Source organism: Chelonia mydas, chromosome 1 (genome assembly GCF_015237465.2).
Source record: "Chelonia mydas isolate rCheMyd1 chromosome 1, rCheMyd1.pri.v2, whole genome shotgun sequence".
Classification (NCBI taxonomy): Eukaryota; Metazoa; Chordata; order Testudines; family Cheloniidae; genus Chelonia; species Chelonia mydas.
The window spans coordinates 237,381,125-237,387,152 of NC_057849.1; positions in this window are offsets into that span (position 1 = coordinate 237,381,125).

The following is a 6,028-nucleotide window of genomic DNA, read 5'->3' on the forward strand; positions in this document are numbered from 1 at the left end:
ATATTTTGGTCCTGGGAAGGAGAGAGCCGTGCTCTATTGGTGACATTAGAATTGGTTGCTGTGGGGATGAGTGTGATTTTAAAAACAGAGGATCATTGTTTCAGGGGGAGGGGGAAGTGAAAATAAGCAGCAGGAGATCAGCTCCTCGCTACCCAGTGTGCTACACCCAATAATCAAAACGGGGTGGAGAAGCAGAAAAGTTTATTTGCAGCTGCAAAAAGGTACAGGGAGAATAAAATCTCAAATCCTGCACACAGAGCAGGAAGTTACACAGGCTTTTATACATCCTTTTTCCCAGCATACTTATCCAATAGCAAGCTGCCCTAAGTATCCATATAGCCAGCCAATCCAATTCCCAGCTAGTTCCCTTGTTCTCTGTATCATTTCTTAAACCATACATAAAGCTGCTTTATTCAGCATTGTTCTTCCATATCTGCCCTGTTTGGCCTTGCTTAGTTTCAGGCAGTCTGACTCTGCAACGTATTGTTGCAGATCCTCAGCATAACTGCTGTGAGTGTCTCCAGGCCGGGGGGCCAAGGACACTTGGGCCTAGTACGCAGAGCTGCTGCGAGTGCCTCCAGGCGGGAGGGGGGGCCAAGGACACCTGGGCCTAGTGCGAGGGGGCTTCATCGACACTCGTGGTCTTCCATCCCCTCGAGTTACCTAGTGGCCATGCCCCAGTGTCTCCAACAACTCCCTCCTTTGAGAACACTCAACAACCTTGGCTCTGAGTTTTCTCACTTGGGCTACTTATTTCTTTACAATAGGACTTTGCATAAGCACTTTGTGATAGCCCTGAAGAGAATGACTTATTAACTTTTGCAAAAGGGCCCTAACACATGATACTGCACAGCATAATACCAGTAATACAAGCAATACAGGAAAGAGAAGTTTCAATCAGGCTAAATAAACCACCAAGCCAAAACGACAAACCCCAGCCTGAAAACAAGGTTTGCAACCAATCGCTCTCTGGGGCAGTATAGACAACCTGTGCTCCGGCTCGGGCATGGGCCTCAGCCTGTACCACCTTTTCATAAATCTCATAACTGCTATCATTTACATATACGCAACATCGGGGCCCGACGAGGGCACAAACCCCTCCTTGGGATGCCAAGAAATAGTCCAAAGCCAGCCTGTTTTGGAGGGAAAACGTCCTGAGCTGCTGTACCTCTTTATTTAATGTTTTTACTGCTGATCCTAAATCTCTAACCGAGTCCTCTAACTCTAAGGCCACTTTCTCAAGTACTATTTGCAGCCTTACAGTATAGCGGCCTATGCATGCCATGGCTGGCCCGGTAAACAGTGGCGCTATTCCCAGTACAGAGCACCCTACAAGCTTCTCGGTTGTGAGGGAATTCTTCATATTGCCCTCCAATGCTGTAGTCAGTCACCGCAGGGTCTTTTCTCGTGACTCAACAGAGGTGTCTCGGGCATTTCTAATCTTTCCTTTGGGCAGTGTGGCAGTTATGGAAAGATGAGGAACTCCATGAGCTATATAACAGCTACCTGTCCAGTTGGCTGGCAGCACCTTGTAAGCCTTTCGGCCACATACAAAATAGTGACCCTGTAGAGCCCAGTAAGGACTGTTTCTTAAGGGGATTCCTGGGATATTTAAGGCCGTTTTTCCAAACAGTTCATATGCCCCTAAGGGGGCATCCCATCCTCCTGACTGGGTACAAGTGGGGGCGTTTCTAATTGTGCCGTTCAAATTACACTCGCCATAGGGACTACTACAAACCCACCATTGGCTTGCTACATTGGAGATATTAACTGGACTGCAAGTTATATTTCCAAACCCTTCTTTTGTGGTAAGAGTATTTGTAAGAGTTTCCCTAAAAGGGGAGGAACCATTACACCCACACTGTTGGCCTCCCCTTTTGATCTTTATTCAATACCCATCAGCCCACTGTGTAATGACACAGGAGTTTTTTCCCACAGGACACCCATAGTGATCAGATTGGTTTCGGATAAAACATAACACTCCCTCAGTGAGTACTGCAACTGAATACTCCTGGTCCTGATAGGTGGCTTGCTGTAAAGAGGTCTTATTCCAGAACCGCGAGTCCGTTCTTTCCTGCTCTTTGGTGGCGGCTAATTCTGCTAGGGTCAGGGGCAGCATGTCAAGGGGCATTCCCGTTTTGGGGGACAGTGGAATTGGAGCACATACCCAGCAATCAGTCTGGTTTGTTAAAGTAGCAACATGGTGCGCAAGCGAAACAAAGGAGTTATGCTCCCGATATGCACAGTTTGCAAACACCAATACAGAGAATAACAATGTTACCCAATTAATTATCACCAGAGTCTTCCCAACCCAGGGTCTCCAGTGCCTGGATGGGCCCATTTTAGCATTAAGGTGCCCACTATTTGTGTCTTTTAAACAGTAGCTTGAGCCCGAGATCGTCACTAGATGAGGAGTCAGCAGGTTGGACGGTCCACTGTTCTGCTGACGAGGGGGCGGGTACTGCCTTCAGACGAGAGTGATGGATCCAGTTCTTGTGTCCCTCGATCTTTGCCGCTGTATGGGAGATCAGCAGGACGGTATAGGGTCCTTTCCACTTTTCCTGGAGAGGCTCATCTTTCCAGGTACGAACAAGCACGGAGTCACCGGGCTGTAAGGAGTGGACGGGAGAGTCCAAGGGGAGAGGCTGGGAATCCTTGGTATACCTGTGAAGAGACAAGAGAACAGCAGACAGGGAACACATATATTGTGACAAAAAACCATTACCCAACTCCCATTCCCCTGACAGAACCGGGGGTGCCATTCACAGGCCATGCCCTTCCAAACATGATTTCAAAGGGACTAAGCCCTAATCTACCCTTAGGGAGAACGCGGATACGGAGTAGGACAAGGGGCAAAGCATCAGGCCATCGCAGTGAGGCTTCTTGGCACACTTTTGAGAGATGCCGTTTAAGGGTCTGATTGGTACACTCCACTACCCCACTGGCTTGCGGTCTCCAGGGCGTATGGAGTTTCCAGGGGATCTGTAAGGCATGTGAAATGCTTTGAATGATTTTTGACGTGAAATGTGTCCCATTGTCAGATTCCATCCACAGGGGGAGTCCAAAGCGAGGAATGATCTCCTTAACAAACTTGAGGGCCACTGTTCTGGCAGTGCAATTACGGCATGGGAAGGCTTCTGGCCATCCGCTGAACCGATCCACTATGACAAGGAGATATTTGAACCCTTGGGTCCGGGGAAACTCAGTGAAGTCTATTTGCCACACTTGTCCAGGGCCCGGAGTGGGTTCTAGGGCAGCTGGTGGCACAGGATGTCCCGGTCCGGGGTTATTCTTTTGGCAGACTAAGCAGTCCGCTTGTACCTGGGCAGCCAGGGGTCGGAGTCCGGAAGTGATAAAGTATTTTCCCATTAGCTGGATAAGTGCTTCCCTGCCAGCATGAGTGGTTTGATGTAGTTTCTGCAGCACTGGCCGGATCAGGCCCTTTGGTAAGAGGACCTTCCCTTTCGGGGAATGGAGCCATCCCTCCTTTTCCCGGAGACCGAGTTTGTGAGTTAGCTGTCTCTCCTCCTCAGAGTACTGAGGGGTTGGAAGCTCCCCTACTGATGGGATAAGGGCATGCATATGGGCATTCTCAGTCTGAGGGGATGGCCGGGTGGCAGCATGCTTAGCCTCTCTATTTGCCCGGGCGTTACCTCTGGCCACATCTTGATCCTCCCTTTGATGGGCTTTACAGTGTACCACTGCCACTTCTGAGGGAAGTTGTACGGCTTCTAGGAGCCGGAGGATTTGGGGCCCATACTTGACTGGGGAGCCTTGGGCTATCAGCATTCCCCTTTGCTTCCATAGGCCAGCATGAGCATGTAGCACACCAAAAGCATACTTTGAATCAGTAAAAATGTTGACCCGCTTTTCTTTTGACAGTTCAAGTGCACGGGTCAGGGCTATTAGTTCGGCAAGCTGGGCAGAGGTCCCAACAGGCAAACCTTCAGCTTCCACAGTGTCGTGGAGGGTCACAACAGCATAACCCGCCCTCCTTTGCCCATCTATTACAGTACTGCTACCATCAGTGTACCACTCATAATCTGCATTTAGGAGGGGTACATCCTTTAAATCCCGATGGCTGGAGTACTGGGCATCTATGATCTCTAAACAGTCATGTGTCTGTTCCTCTGTTTCTGGCAAGAGAATGGCTGGGTTAAGGGAGGGGCAAGGCTGGAAGGTGACTTCAGAGTTCTCTAACAGCTTAGCCTGGTACCGAGCAATCCGAGCCTCGGTGAGCCAAAGCCCTCCCTTTGCATCCAATAAGGCTCGGACCATATGGGGAGTATAGATTTGCATAACCCCTCCCAATGTTAGCTTCTCGGCTTCCTCAAGCACTAGGGCAGTAGCTGCGACCGCCCGTAAACATGCCGGCCAACCCTTTGCAACCTGATCCAATTGCTTAGAAAAATAAGCCACAGGACGTCTCCATGCTCCTAACAGCTGTGTGAGCACTCCTAGGGCCACCCCCCTTCGTTCATGTACGTACAACTGAAACGGCTTAGAGAGATTCGGCAGGCCCAGAGCCGGGGCTTCCATCAATTTTCTTTTCAGGATTTTAAATGCCCTGTCAGCCTCTGGGGTCCAGTAGAAGGGGTCATGATCTGCTCCTTTTACACAGTCGTACAGGTGTTTAACCCACAGTCCAAACTCTGGGATCCATATCCATATCCTGCAAAAGCCTGCCATACCCAGAAATGCCCTGAGCCGCTTATGATTACTTGGGATAGGAACTTGGCAGATAGCTTCCTTTCTTTCTCTTGAAAGCTGACGCTCCCCTTGCCGTATGTGAAACCCGAGGTACCGTACCTCTGGGAGGGCGATTTGAGCCTTACTCCGTGCTACCCGATATCCCCGGAGTCCAATAAAATTCAGGAGGCTCATGGTGGCTTTAAGGGAGGGGGTTTGGCCCACAGTGGCAATTAACAAATCATCTACATACTGCAGAAGGAGGGCCTCCTCATTATCCCACTCCTCTAGGTCCCTGGCCAGAGCCTGGCCAAAGAGGGTGGGGGAGTTTTTAAATCCCTGGGCCAACACTGTCCAGCAAAGTTGCTTTTTAACCCTTTTTCGGTCCTCCCACTCAAAGGAGAAGATCTCCTGTGACGGGGTGGCAACTGGGATGGTAAAGAAAGCATCTTTCAGATCGAGGACTGAGAAATGGGTATACTGTCCCCCTTTAGAAGCCAATAAGGTATACGGGTTAGGGACAAGAGGGTGCAGAGTCTTAACCCGTTCATTGACTGCCCTTAGGTCCTGTACCAGCCGATACGTGCCATTAGGCTTCTGTACGGGTAGAATGGGAGTGTTCCAGGCTGACTGACATTCCCGGAGAATACCATACATTAGGAATCGATCTATAGTTTCCTGTAAACCTTCTCTGGCTTCCCTCTTGATTGGATACTGTTTTACTTGCACTGGGCCTTTCCCTGGTATGAGCTGAATAGTAATGGGGATCTGGTGGGTGGCCTTTCCTGGAATCTCTGATGCCCACACGAGGGGGTACACCTGGTCTTCCAACGGGCTCCATTCTGGGGCTTGCATGGCTGAGGGCTCAACTGCAAGGGTCATGATCCATGCATTCTCAGGGGGTAAGGTAAGGGTTATTTCATCCTCAGTAAAATGCAGGGTGGCACCGAGGCGACAAAGCAGATCCCATCCCAGTAGAGGTGTTGGACACTCAGGGAGGTATACCAGCTTGTGGGATATAGTCCTGTTTCCCAAAGCGCATTCCGCTGGGGCATACACTGGGCACTTGGTGTCCCTGCCTGTGGCTCCCACCACAATAAGGGAATCTGCTACTGGCAACTGAAGGGGTCGATTTACAGCAGTTCGTGCCGCTCCAGAGTCCACTAAAAAATCTATTTCTGAGCTTCCTACCCGCATCTTTACTCGGGGTTCCGGGGGTAGGGTGGTCCGTCTCCCCTGACACCCCTATTCCTGCTCCGCCATTGCCATCACAGAGGCACCCCCCTTTTCTTTCCTCTTTGGGCATTCATTTTTCCAGTGTCCCTCTTGTTGACACAAG